Genomic DNA, 14,209 nt, shown 5'->3' on the forward strand with positions numbered 1-14,209 from the left:
TTTCTGATAACATTCCAAAAGTAAAACTGAGCCCTAGGTGTGTGTGTGTGTGTGTGTGTGTGTGTGTGTTCGTGCGCATGTGTGTAAGTGGGGGTGGGGAGGTGATTTGGCAGTGAGACTTATGTGGAAAATTGAGAAATGTTATACATGTACAAACTACTGTATTTTAATGTTGACTCAAACCATCAATCCCTCCAATAAAGGTGGAAAAAAAGTAAGACTGGCTGATAGAATGATAAGCTATTTCAAATATGTCAGTGCTACTGGAAGTTTCAGGTATGCAGACCAATTGTGTCTGGTGCCTTCCAGTACACAGCATCTGAAATTCAAACATAACCGAGGAGCAAAAAAGTGTAATTCCAAAATGAGATAATTCCATAGGTAGATATATTAATGATGGTTAGTTATTCTGTGTTAAATTGAATTTATGGTTTTAATTTTTTTCCAACATCATTTTCTAGTTTTTGAGTATAGAATTGCCATTATTTTGACTAGTAGAATAAAATATGATATACTTTTAAATATATAGCTTGACTTATAATGGCAACAAAGGAAAGTTTTATTTGGATAAAACAGTGATATAAACACAAAAATAATTAGAGCCAGTAGTAAATTTTTAAGTTTTTGATTTCACAAAGTACTTATTCTTACTTTCACTGAAAATATCCAACCAGTAGATCTTATTTACAACTTAAATGATATTTTACTTGTCTAAATCAAACATAGGACAGAAACATAACAAAAAAGGTGCTAGAGATGTTTCCTGAATAATTGAACTGTGAGTACATTTTGATATCTACTTTTTGTTTTCTATGGCTTCTACAGTTGATATGTATTTTACATATGATAAAATGAGTGTTAGGTAGTCCTTTGACTATGACGTAGAATGCTCCAGAAGGACGTAGAGTGCTCCATTCTGACGCAGTGTGGAGACTAGCTGTTCAAGGCACAAATTCTCTATTTGCTTCCTTACTAATACATCCTAACTGCTTAATTGATTTATAAGTCAAATATAGAGATTAAAAAGTAATAATTCTTGGAAAGTGAAAATCCCTAAAGAGGATAACAGTGTCTGGGGTTGTGTTCTAACACTTCATTCAGGTGAAGTGGCTGTTATGTCTACAGCCTCCAGTTCATGTCCCTCTGACCTTCTTCTGCTCCTTCTGTGTTCCATTCAACACTTCCTTCAAGGAACCAACAAGACTGAGTGAGCAAGTTGTCTGGGCCAGATCTATGTTAGATGCAGTAAAAAGCTAACACATTTAGATTCCCAATCTTTCTCTAGAACACAAGATTATCTTATTATTACAGCATATATATTTCTGTTGTTGTACACTGCACCCACAGTCTTGTCTCTATACTCACGTCTTTCCTAAATTCAAAACGGAGCCAATTCTCCACTTAATGGAAGCCCTCAGAATAGCTGACTGAAAGTCTGATAGCAGAGTGATTCATATTTCCTTGCTAGTATCAAGTTTTATTATTCCAGAAGTTTACAGATTTTTTTTCTTCACACTGAATAAATATCTAGATGTATATTCAGTAAATGTATGCATATGTATTTATTTCTCATTATTTCTGCTTAGTCCTGAGATTGATCCTTGCCTTTTTTAATGTTTTATTTATTTATTTTAAGGAGTGGGGAGTGGGAGAGAGAGAGGCTGACCAAAGCATTGCTTGATTCTGGCTTATGCTAGTACTGAGGATTGAACCTAACACCTCAGAGCCTCAGGCATGTAAGCTTTTGCATAACCATTATGCTGTCTTCCCAGCCCAAATAGGTCATCCCTATCTTAAGATTCACAACTTTCCTGACTTTGGAAATTTTTAGTTTACTAGTATTACATTAACTATTACCTTTTGCCTCCATGAACCCTATTTTATCTTTCTGGAGTTTTTTTTTTTTTTTTTTTAAGAACATTTTATTATTCTTATAGTTTATTTTCTTGTATTTTCAATTCTCATGTAGTTTTAATATCCGACCTCATGTTCAGTGTTGTCTTGTATTTCACATTTACTCTTCAGCAAAATTCATTCTCTTATTCAGTTCATCTACAAGTTTTAACAATTTAATGCTTTTTAAAGTATGTTTTCTCCTCCTCCTCTGCTTCCTCCTCCTCAATTCCTCAATGTGGTACTAGCGGTCGAATCTATAGACCCATGTACATATTCTACCTCTAAGCCATATTCCTAACACAATTTTCTATTTCTTTTTCTTTTCTTTTTTTTTTTTTTGCCTCTAGGGTTGTCATTGGGGCTCAGTGCCTGCACTAAAAATCCACTGCTCTTGGCAGTTTCCCCACCCCCACCCCTTTTTTAAAACTTGAATAGGGCAGAGTGAAATTGAGGGAAGAGAGAAACATAGAGACAGGGAGAGAAAGATATACACCTGTAGACCTGCTTTACTGCTTGTGAAGCAACACCCCTGTAGGTGGGAAGCTGGGGGCTCAGAACTGGGATCCTTGCACAGGTCCTTGAACTTAGTACTATGAGCGCTTTACGTTGCGTTACCTCTATTTTATTTTGTTATCTGAGTGTGGGACTGTGAAAAAGAGAAAGAAAGGAAGAGAAAAAGCAGAGCACTGATCCACTATTCATAGAATTCCACTTGTTTTGTCTTTGTTCCTCTCAGTAGTTACCAGCATTGAATTCGGGGCCTCAATTATGTAAGGCAGGTACTCTACCACTGAGTAATCTCCCCTGGCCCTCATTTTCTTTATCTTTGTATTTATTATTTATTTATTTTTATAGAAGTCTATTCTAGTTTAATTGATAGAGGAGTTGTTTAGTTTCTCTGATAAATATAGGATCACTTCAAGTTTCAATACCTCAGTTTTTAACACTCATTTTTTTTTAAGGTTTGGCACTCGAATTATTTGCAACGATCTTCCTCTTCTGTTGAATTCCCCAGGTGCTTTGACTATTATTTCATATTTACAAAGGAAGATATAGGTTGGTAGTTCTGAGAAAGTTAATACTGTGGTTCTTCTGCAGTTATGAATGCCAGTTTATACAGACATCTCTCTCAGGACAGGATAGGGCTTGCTGAAGGTTTTCCTTTAAAGCATGTGAGGAATAAATAGACAGGTGAGCTCAGGCTCCATGAATGACAATGTCAAGTCCAGGGTTATGTCAGGTTCTGTTTTGTTTTTCTCTGGCCCTGACACCCCTGCTGAGGCAGTTTGCCAAGATGGTCTTTCACTTTATTTAGAAATCTCTGTGCTATGTGGGTCCAGTGATGATGTGCTCAGAATCATTCCTCTCCCTTGCTCTGTTCTTTATCACGGGAAAGCTATCTGCCAGCCATGTTTCCTAGGCCTTCTCTAGGGTGGTTTAGCTGGAGGTCAGCCAGTGAAACACAGAGGTGGCAGATGGGACCATGGCTCTTTATGCCGTTCTTCTGTTTCTTTTACAATGTCTCCAGAGTATCTTGGGTTGTCCATTACTCTGAAATTTCTGCTGGAAACCTGATCCTTTACCTTCAGGAACACTCTGTCCACCCATTTTCTGCCTTGACCCTTGGTTACCAATATGGTTCCTCAGAAGCACTACTGTGTAATTGTCCCTGCTTAAATTCCCTCTGCGGTAAGTACTTGTCGGGCTAGCTTCACGGGCGGGAGAGAGAGATGACCATGGCTGAGTGGTATGCAGTTCCGTCTTTATTCATGTGGAATGCAGCACAATCTAAGCTATCTCTAATCACAATCCTGTCCTTATATATCCTGATTCGGAAGAGTCAGGTCCGAAGAGGATGTATTAGGATAGGATAGGGGGTGGGGAGAAGGAAAAAGCATGCAAAACAGTGAGGATTAAACCAATGCCCTGGATGCAGGGTTGTGCTTAGTTAATAGTGGTTATGTAAATAGAGTACAGTGTTAAGCAGGGGGGATTAAACCAATGAAACAGAAGGGGTCCTAGAAGCAGTATTTAGAAGCATACCAACAAGTACTCACTGGTTGGACCCTGACTGAGCAGACTGCTTGAGGGTGAAGACAAATTCTCCAGCTGCACAGGATTTTGGGAGTTGGAAGAATGACTATTATTCTAGGAGTGTTATAGAGATTTCTTAAATTAAATGTCCTGGTGATTATTGTCCTTTAATAAGTTGCAGCTCTTCATGATTATATTCCCTCTGTCATTCTGCTTTCTGTCTCCCAGGAAGCCTTCAAATAGTTTAGTTCTCTGAAAGAAATGTTTATTATTATTTTTTAAGATTTATTTTATCTATATATTTTGTGAGGAAAAAAATACAAGAGTGATCAGAGCACTACTGAGGCATCTGTGGTGTGAGGTCTTCATGGATGGCTTCAGGGACATAAGTCAAGCACTCTACCCACTGCATCACCTCCTGAGACACAAGAAGGAATATTTCTTTTCTTACTTCCTTCCTTTCTTCCTTCCTTCCTTTCTTTCTTTAATTTATGAATCATTTAATATTGATTTCCAAAGTTATAAGACTTCCTACCACTGGAGTTCTGTGTCCTCATCTCCACTGGAAATTGCCTTAGTACTCCCAAGGTCACTAATATTAGCTGATTCTGTAATATCTCTATCTATCTATCTAATATATATTTTTCCCATTTTTCAATGGTTTTGCCTTCACTTTCATTCTAAGTCATCCCTACACCTATTACTACTTCCAGGTGTCTTTCCCTTTTTCCTTTTTTCTCTCAAATAAGAGAAACAGTACCTGGCTTCCACTAGTATTTTCTAGATTTTCTTCCCACTCTAGTGGGAAGTGTCATATGCAAATATCTTCCTCCCAGCTGCTAGGTTTCCTGTTTATCCTTATGGAATTTTCTTTTGGTGTGTAGAAACTTTTTAATTTGACACATTCCCATTTCTTCCATCTTGTTTTTGTTTTCCTTGTCCATGGGGTGAAGTCTCCAAATAAATCTTTAATGTTAGTGTCATGAAATGTTTCACTGATATGCTCTTCCATGTATTTTATAATTTCAAGTCTAATATCCAGATCTTTGATTTTGAGCTAATTTTGGTATATGGTACTAACTGGTGGTCTAGTTTCATTTTTCTACATGTGGCTGTCCAGACCTTCTTTTCCTCCCTAGGTAGTTTTGTCCCCTTTGTCATATATAAGGTTATGTTTCTTGTTATTTCTTTTAGCTGTACTGTACTCTGTGTGGTATGTATGTGTGGCTTCTCTGTAGGACTTCAGCCTGGATCCAAGCCTCAGAGGGTTGCAGTTTACTCACTGCTATGTTCAAAGTAGTAGGGCTCAATTTTCGATTTAGCAAAGCAGCTGCTGCAAATTGCCTTTATGTGTGCCTGCCTTAGTTTGGCAATAGGTCAGACTGCTTTTGGTCAGAAATGTCCCCTGCTATTGTGGTGCATTCTTATCATTAGTTCAGTAAGTTAACACTTCTGAAATCGTGGATTAATAGCCCAAAGGTCCCCCTCTCTTACCAAGAACAGTGTGTATTGCTTTGTTGGTCTCAATCCCACAGCCCTTTTCTTCCCAGCTACACAAAGAGTTGAAGCTGTAGTGTTTCTGCCAGTGTCTCAGCTGTAGTTTGATGAAGTTAAGTTTGATAGTTGTCAGTATTTGTTGTTTTGGTGGAGAGCTTGTTTGGTTCACTATTAATCCATAGTCATACCTCCCAGAAACATAAAAGGTGCATTTCTTATTTTTCATCACTTTTGTTGATTTTGTCTCCTTTTCTCTTTTTTCTTTCTTTCTCTATTTTTTCCTTTCTTCCTCACCCTTCTTCACCTTCAGTTTTTTTTTTTTTTTTTACCAGTGTGGCAAAAATATCTTCATTATAGACTCTGTATTAAAACTGGCCCCGCGGGAAGATGGCGGACTGAGAAGCTGCTAGTGGCTTGAGCTCTGATCACATCTTCTGGAAACGGTAGGATTTTCTGCCTTTAGTAGGCCAGTCAATAAGGGGTCCTAGGGGTGACACCAAGGAGGTGACTATAACTTAATTTGGGTTAAGAATTAGAGTAGAGGTGGCGCAGACTAGCGGGCGGGCTGCTCCAGACTTCCAAGGCGGTGGCGGGCAAGGAGGGCACGCCGGGCACTGTCCTCAGCCTGGGAAGGCGGCTGCTCCGCCGGTTGCGGAGTGCTGCTGAGCGGCCTGGAGAGGACCAGGAGGGAGCACTGTAGCTCTGGGGCTTTCTCTTGGGAGTCTCCGGGGACCACCGTGACCCTGAGGGCGGATCCGAGGACATCCTTGAGTACAGCTCTCATTGGATCAAAAGGACTTGTAGCTAGTTTTCATTTTTGAGAAATCCTTTAAAAAAGCTTCCGGGGGGGGGGGGGTTTCCCAGAAGATGGCAGACTGAGAAGCTGCTAGTGGCTGAGCTCTGACCACATCTCCTGGAAACAGTAGGATTTTCTGCCTTTAGCAGGCCAGCCAATAAGGGGGATAGCGGAACCACCAAGGAGGTGACTACAACTTAATTTGGGTTAAGAATTAGAGTAGGGAAAAAAGGGGAAAAATTGTTTTTTTTTTCTTCCTTTTAATTTTCAAGCATACCTCCTTCCCGCCCCCCCCCCCCCATAACCAGTCCCTGGGGACCAGCTCCTAGCAGGGGAGGGGAGCTCCTTTTCTTTACCAAATTCCTGCCCCACTAGGGAGTATCATTAATTCTAAGTCTATACCCTTCTGAAACCTCTGGCCTTTTTTCTCTTTCTAAGTAGCCAACCCACCCCACCTCACCCGCATAGCAAATTAAATAATTAAAAATAAATAAAAAAAACCCATTCCTTTCACTGCCCTTTTATGACTGTTATTTTTCTTATCTTTTTCTTTTCTCTCTCTCTCTCTCTTTCTTTCTTTTTCTCATACTTGTGATCCCTTCTTCCTTAATCCTACAGCTTCCAAAGTCACAGCCGCCAGCCCCCACATCACAGTGTGCTTTTTTGAATTCACTGATACATATTTGGGAAGTTCCTTGCACTGCTCTTTAATTACAGCTCTTTTTCTTATCTTTTCCCTTTTCTCTCTCTCGTCTCTCTCTCTCTCTTTTTTTTTTAAATCTTGTCATACACTTCTTCCTTCTTCTTTGCCTTTCTGAATTTGTGAATTATTTTGGGGAAGAAATCTGACTCAGAGCGGACTCTCTATGTGTGTATCTCTGCTCTAGTTCCCTTTCCCCTCTTGTTACCCCTAGAATATACAGTGGATAGTAGATTTGCATAACTGTCTATTCTCGCTATCCTTTCTTTCTTTTCTCTTTCTTCACTGGGATTTGGTTACTATTTTTTCACATATTGGAGAATTGCTTGGCTAACTGGTAACGATTAAACTACTTCAATACTTGCTTCAGTTGCTACTGTAATTCCTGAGGTTGGTGAGTGCAATTGTCATAAAGGTATTTAGTACAGTGTTACTTGTACTCAAGACACAACTGAGGAACAACAGAGCATAAAAAAAAAGGAAACACATAAATCAAAAAAATAGGTAGACCAAAAACAAATAAAACTGCTACTCCAATGAATGAAGATAAGAGCCCAGAAGAAACTACAAATCAGCCAGAAGTAACCATAGATAAGAAAAGTATGCAAGCAATAATAAACTTATTAATCACAGAAATGAAAACAACATTGGAGGAAAGGAATGGCAGTATTAGGGAAACAACAGTTGAGACTCCCAAGGAAAATACTGATTATCTTGAGGCAATTAGAGAACTGAAAGCTGAAATAGCTGTAATGAAAAAAGAGGCTGAGGCAAGGAAAAGCAGACTAACAGAAGCAGAACACAGAATTAGTCAGACAGAGGATGAGTTAGAGAAAACGAAGAAAGAGCTTAAAAAGAGATTGAGAGACACTGAAAACAACAACAGAGACATATAGGATGATCTCAAAAGAAGTAACATTTGTATAATTGGCCTGCCAGAGGAAGAAAGAGAGGAAGGGGAAGCAAACATTCTAGAGGAAATAATAGAAGAAAACTTCCCGAAACTGAATAACAGAAAGGACATCAAGATTCAAGAGGCCCAGAGAATACCAAACAGAATCAACCCAGACCTGAAGACACCAAGACACATCATAGTCACAATGAGAAGAAGTAAGGATAAAGAAAGGATCCTAAAGGCTGCAAGAGAGAAACAAAAAGTCACCTACAAGGGAAAACCCATAAGATTATCTGCAGACTTCTCCACTCAAACTCTAAAAGCCAGAAGGGAGTGGCAAGATATCTATTGATCCCTGAATGAAAAAGGGTTTCAACGAAGGATAATATATCCTGCTAGACTTTCATTCAAACTAGATAGAGGGATCAAAACCTTGTTAGGTAAACAACAGTTAAAGGAGGCAACCATCATCAAGACATCCCTGAAAGAGGTTCTGAAAGACCTCTTATAAACAAGAACATCACTATAATACTTGCAATATATCAGAGCAAACAAATTTTTTTTTGAACAGTGGCACTACAATACATTAAATCCATAATATCAATAAATGTCAATGGGTTAAACTCACCAATCAAAAGGCACAGGGTGGGGGGATGGATCAGAAAACATAACCCAACCATATGCTGCTTGCAAGAATCCCATCTGTCACAACAAGATAAGCACAGACTTAAAGTGAAAGGATGGAAAACTATCATACAGGCTAACGGACCACAAAAAAGGGCAGGAACAGCCATTCTCATCTCAGACACGATAGATTTTAAATTAAATAAAGTAATAAAAGATAGGCAAGGCCATTAAATAATGATCAGAGGATCAATCAGCCAAGAAGACTTAACAATTATTAACATCTATGCACCCAATGAGGGACCATGTAAATACATTAAGCACCTACTGAAAGAATTTCAAAAATACATCAATAGTAATACAATAATAGTGGGAGACTTCAATACCCCACTCTCACACTTAGACAGATCAACAAAGCAGAGAACCAATAAAGATACAAGAGAATTGAATGAAGAGATCAACAGACTAGACCTCTTGGACATTTTCAGACTCCTCCACCCCAAAAAACTGGAATACACCTTCTTTTCAAATCCACATAACACATACTCAAGGATAGACTACATGTTAGGTCACAAAGACAGCATCAATAAATTCAAGAGCATTGAAATCATCCCAAGTATCTTCTCAGACCACAGTGGAGTAAAACTAACATTTAACAACAAACAGAAAATTATTAAAAGACACAGAATTTGGAAACTAAACAACATGCTCCTTAAGAACCACTGGGTCAGAGACTCACTCAAGCAGGAAATTCAAATTTTCCTGGAAACTAATGAAAATGAAGACACAACCTATCAAAATATTTGGGACACAGCGAAAGCAGTACTGAGAGGGAAACTTATAGCCATACAATCACATATTAAACACCAAGAAGATCTCAAATGAACGACCTTACTGCACACCTCAAGGACTTAGAGGAAGAGGAACAAAGGAATCCTAAAGCAACCAGAAGGACAGAAATCACTAAAGTTAGAGCAGAAATAAACAACATCGAAAATAAAAGAACCATACAAAAGATCAATGAAGCCAAATGTTGGTTCTTTGAAAGATTAAACAAAATTGACAAACCCCTAGCCAGACTCACTAAACAAAAAAGAGAGAAGACTCAAATTAATAGAATTGTAAACGATGGAGGAGATATCACAACTGACACCAAAGAAATCCAGAGAATCATGCGAAACTTCTATAAAGAACTATATGCCACCAAGCTAGAGAATCTGGAAGAAATGGAACAATTCCTAGAAACATATGCCCTTCCAAAACTGAACCAAGAAGAACTATAAAATCTAAATGCACCAATCACAGACAAAGAAATTGAAACAGTTATTAAGAATCTTCCCAACAACAAAAGTCCTGGACCAGATGGTTTCACAAACAAATTCTACAAAACTTTCAGGAAACAGTTAGTACCCATACTTCTTAAGCTTTTCCATAAGATTGAAGAAACAGGAATACTTCCTTCTACCTTCTATGAAGGCAACATCACCCTGATACCAAAAGCTGATAGGGACAGAACAAAAAAGGAAAACTACAGACTAATATCTCTGATGAACATAGATGCCAAAGTATTAAACAAGATCTTGGCCAACCGGATACAGCAACATATCAAAAAGATTGTTCAGCATGACCAAGTGGGATTCATCCCAGGAATGCTAGGTTGGTTCAACATCCCTAAGTCAATCAACGTCATTTACCACATCAATAAAAGCAAAGCCAAAAATCACATTATTTTCTCAATAGATGCAGAGAAAGCCTTTGACAAAATCCAACACACATTCATGCTCAAAACTCTACAAAAAAATGGGAATAGATGGGAAATTCCTCAAGATAGTGGAGTCTATATATAGCAAACCTACAGCCAACATCATACTCAATGGACAGAAGCTGAAAGCATTCCCCCTCAGATCGGGGACTAGACAGGGCTGTCCACTGTCACCATTACTCTTCAACATAGTATTGGAAGTTCTTGCCATAGCAATCAGGCAAGAGAAAGAAATCAAAGGAATACAGATTGGAAGGGAGGAAGTCAAGCTCTCACTATTTGCAGATGATATAATAGTATACATAGAAAGACCTAAAGAATCCAGCAGAAAACTACGGGAAGTTATTAGGCAATATAGCAAGGTATCAGGCTACAAAATCAATGTACAAAAATAAGTGGCATTTCTTTATGCAAACACTAAATTTGAAGAAGAAGACATCCAGAAATCACTCCCATTTACTGTTTCAGCAAAATCAATAAAATACCTAGGAATAAAGTTGATCAAAGAAGTGAAAGACTTGTATGCAGAAAACTATGAGTCGCTACTCAAGGAAATAGAAACTGATACCAAGAAATGGAAAGATATCCCATGCTCATGGATTGGAAGAATAAATATCATCAAAATGAATATTCTCCCCAGAGCCATATACAAATTTAATGCAATACCCATCAAAGTTCCACCAAGCTTCTTTAAGAGAATAGAACAAACACTACAATCATTTATCTGGAACCCGAAAACACCTAGAAATGCCAAAACCATCATGAGGAAAAGAAACAGAAATGGAGGCATCACACTCCCAGACCTTAAACTATATTATAAAGCCATCATCATCAAAACAGCATGGTACTGGAACAAAAATAGGCACACAGACCAGTGGAACAGAATTGAAAGCCCAGAAATAAATCCCCACACCTATGGAAATCTAATCTTTGATTATGGGGCCCAAAGGCTTAAATGGAAAAAGTAGGCTCTCTTCAATAAATGGTGCTGGGAAAACTGGGTTGTAACATGCAGAAGAATGAAATTGAACCACTTTATCTCACTAGAAACAAAAATCAACTCCAAATGGATCAAAGACCTAGATGTCAGACCAGAAACAATCAAATACTTAGAGGAAAACATTGTTAAACACTTTCCCACCTACACCTCAAGGACATCTTTGATGAATCAAACCCAATTGCAAGGAAGACTAAAGCAGAAACAAACCAATGGGACTACATCAAATTGAAAAGCTTCTGCACATCCAAAGAAACTATTAAACAGAGAGACCCCTCACAGAATGGGAGAAGATCTTCACATGTCAGACATCAGACAAGAAACTAATCACCAAAATATATAAAGAGCTCAGCAAACTTAGCACCAAAAAAGCAAATGACCCCATCCAAAAATGGGCAGAGGATATCAACAAAACATTCACTACAGAGGAGATCCAAAAGGCAAACAAACATATGAAAAACTGCTCTAGGTCACTGATTGTCAGAGAAATGCAAATTAAGACAGCACTAAGATACCACCTCACTCCTGTAAGAATGGCATACATCAAAAAGGACAGCAGCAACAAATGCTGGAGAGGATGTGGGGACAGAGGAACCCTTTTACATTGCTGGTGGGAACGTAAATTGGTACAGCCTCTGTGGAGAGTAGTCTGGAAAACTCTCACAAGGCTAGACATGGACCTTCCATATGATCCAGTAATTCCTCTCCTGGGGTTATACCCCAAGGACTCCATAACACCCAACCAAAAAGAGGTGTGTACTCCTATGTTCATAGCAGCACAATTCATAATAGCTAAAACCTGGAAGCAACCCAGGTGCCCAACAACAGATGAGTGGCTGAGAAAGCTGTGGTATATATACACAATGGAATACTATGCAGCTATCAAGAACAATGAACCCACCTTCTCTGACCCATCTTGGACAGAGCTAGAAGGAATTATGTTAAGTGAACTAAGTCAGAAAGATAAAGATGAGTATGGGATGATCCCACTCATCAGCAGAAGTTGAGTAAGAAGATCTGAAAGGGAAACTAAAAGCAGGACCTGATCAAATTGTAAGTAGGGCACCAAAGTAAAAACCCTGTGGTGAGGGGTAGACATGCAGCTTCCTGGGCCAGTGGGGGGTGGGATTGGGAGGGAGGGATGGGTCACAGTCTTTTGGTGGTGGGAATGGTGTTTATGTACACTCCTAGAAAAATGTAGACATATAAATCAGTAGTTAATTAATATGAGAGGGGGAAAATCAATTGTATGTCTCAAAGTTTTTCAAAACACAAACTGAATCTTTTTAATATATAGGCTGTGTATTTGATATGCGAACTCTCTCAAAAGACTAGACCAAGTAGATTAGAAGCATCCAATAGCACAGCTATATACAAGGAGCAGAGATTTCTTAGATGCTCTCTAGATTCCAGATTAGTTACATTTCTTTGTAGGAAACTTAACTTTCCCATTAAAAATGTTTGAAACTCATGGCTAATGCTCAACCATTAGGACTGTTTATTACCTTTTTATGTATTTTCTCTTTATGTTTATTTAAATAACATTAATCATGAGGAAATTAGTGAACTTTGATAGTTCTTAGATCTTTTAAATGTTAGTATGACACTGAATTATTATTATGCAATTTCTTTTCTATTTGAAAGTATTTCCTTACTTAGGAGGTCATCAACTACAAAACATATGGAGCACAGGACTTTCCTGAGCATATGGAAGACCCACGTTCATTGCCCAGAAACACCATATACTAGGGCTTAACCCTGCTCATTTCCTGCATCATATTTAAAAAAAATCTTTAAAAAAATGAACAGGGAGTTGGGAAGTATCGCAGTGCATTAAGCGCAGGTGGCACAAAGCACAAGGACTGGCCTAAGGATCCTGGTTCGAGCCCCCAGCTCCCCACCTGCAGGGGGGTCATTTCACAGGCGGTGAAGCAGGTCTGCAGGTATCTATCTTTCTCTCCCCCTTCTCTGTCTTACCCTTCTCTCTCTAATTCTCTCTGTCCTATCTAACAACGACAACATCAATCACAACAACAACAATAACTACAACAATAAAACAACTAGGGCAACAAAAGGGAGTAAATAAATAAATATTAAAAAAATAAAAATAAACAGTATTACACAGGACATGGTCTATGTATGTTGTATTTTGGAGACATGTTAATTGTCCATTGGAGATATATTAAAGTAAAAAAAAAAGGATATCTAGAGAGAGCATAAAGAAACATCGCAGGAGCTTCCTTTTTGTTGTTGCAGTTTGTTTAAAAATATCTACGTGATAAGAAGCACGCGATTCCTCTCCCAGGGTATACATAGCAGCTGTAGCTCTCCAAATACAAATTCAATATCAATATTATTATGCTGAAAAAATATTTTTCAAATCTTACTTTGGACTAAAGACTGAAGGCTTTTAGCGTGGAACTGAACTTGACCAAGTTTTTCTTTTCTTTTTGTCTTTAAAATTTCTTATAATTGCCAAAATGGACATCTGTTTATTTTACAATAACTGCTATTCTGTTTGCTACAGTTTCTAGGGTCCCTTCTGAGTTTATGCGCACATGTGGCAAAACTGTCTTTTCTTTCTTTTTTTTTTTCATGAGAATGAGTGAAAATTTAGCTTAATCACTGTAGTCCAAAAACAACTTTAGAAAGTGACTTTTTATTTGTGTTCAAAGTCACAGCAATTTTAGCTCCATTTTAAGAATAGGGGGTGGGGTGGGGGAGAAAAGAACATGCTGTACTTCGGGAAGTATCTGGGATACATGAAAAGTCTACTGACCTACTGGGAATACTTCCAATGAAGAAGGTACCAGCAATTTCTGGGAAACACAGAGGGCTGAATCCTCCTCAATCCCATTTCACTTTTTAAAACTTTTTTTTAAAAAAATAAACAGACAGCAAGTGAAGAACTGACAAAATGATCCTTAGCTTCATCCTTGACTACCTTTCAGTGAGATAAAAAGTTTGACAATAGCCAATAAAAAATAAGGTAGCACAAGTAGGGTTGA

Source organism: Erinaceus europaeus, chromosome 9 (genome assembly GCF_950295315.1).
Source record: "Erinaceus europaeus chromosome 9, mEriEur2.1, whole genome shotgun sequence".
Classification (NCBI taxonomy): Eukaryota; Metazoa; Chordata; class Mammalia; order Eulipotyphla; family Erinaceidae; genus Erinaceus; species Erinaceus europaeus.